The sequence below is a fragment of the Pipistrellus kuhlii genome, unplaced genomic scaffold (genome assembly GCF_014108245.1).
Source record: "Pipistrellus kuhlii isolate mPipKuh1 unplaced genomic scaffold, mPipKuh1.p scaffold_m20_p_8, whole genome shotgun sequence".
NCBI classification, from domain to species: domain Eukaryota; kingdom Metazoa; phylum Chordata; class Mammalia; order Chiroptera; family Vespertilionidae; genus Pipistrellus; species Pipistrellus kuhlii.
The window spans coordinates 32,026,369-32,027,341 of record NW_023425584.1 but is presented as its reverse complement, the minus strand read 5'-3'; the positions used below and the strand labels follow the sequence as shown (position 1 = coordinate 32,027,341).

At 46.4% G+C, this 973-nt stretch overlaps 1 non-coding gene across 1 annotated transcript; it reads left to right on the top strand.

Annotated features, from left to right (window-relative positions):
- The first annotated feature begins 461 nt into the window (after positions 1-461).
- On the top strand, positions 462-564 carry LOC118711923. The gene has a single exon (XR_004985877.1). It is a non-coding gene; the product is annotated as a U6 spliceosomal RNA (small nuclear RNA).
- Positions 565-973: the final 409 nt, after the last annotated feature.

Genomic DNA, 973 nt, shown 5'->3' with positions numbered 1-973 from the left:
CTCCCCAATACGTGGAAACAGACACAGGGGAGCAGCCAACATGCAGAGACAAAGAAACATGCCACAAATGAATGGAAGCAAGCAAAGTGCTGGATACAGAGTTCAAAACCACATAAGTTTACTCAAGAATCTTCTAGAAACCTCCAACGGACTCAGTGAGCTTTCAAGGATCTTGGTGAGAAAGTCAAAGACATGAAAAAGGACGAGCCAGAAAGTAAGCATACACTGACTGAAATAAAGAACAATTTACAGGGATTCAACAGTAGAGTAGAAGCTTCTGAGAATCAAATTAATGATGTGGAACACGAGGAAGCAAAAAACACCCAATCAGAAGAGCAAAAGGAAAAGAAATCCAAAAATTTGAAGAAACTGTACGGAGCCTCTGAGACAACTTCAAGCGTGCCAACACCGGCCTTATGGGCGCCGGCGGGGGAGAGCCGGACACTGAAAGCCCGAGGGAAGTGCCCGCGTGGGCAGCACGTACACTAAGACTGGAGCACACAGAGCCTGGCATGGCCCCTGCCCAAGGAAGACACCCAAATTCGTGAAGTGTTCCATATTTTTGGGGAGAGAGAGAGAGAGAGAGAGAGAGAGAGAGAGAGAGAGAGAGAGAGAGAGAGAGAGAGAGAGAGGGAGCGCGCGCGAGAGAGAGAGAGAGAGAGAGAGAGAGAGAGAGAGAGAGAGGAAAGAAAAAGAAAACCTGCTTGAAGAAATGACAGAAAACGTCCCCCACCTGGTGAAGGAAATTGACTTACAGGCGCAGGAAGCCCAGAGAAACGAAAATGAAAACCAAGGGCAAAAGACAAAGAGAGAATCTTAAGAGAAAAGCAGTTAGTTACCTACAAGGGAACATCCATATGATTCTCAGCTGATTTCGCAACAGAAACTTTGCAGGCCAGAAGGGAGTGGCAGCCAATATTCAAAGTGATGAATAGTAAGGAGCTACAACCAAGATACCCAACAAAGCTATTCA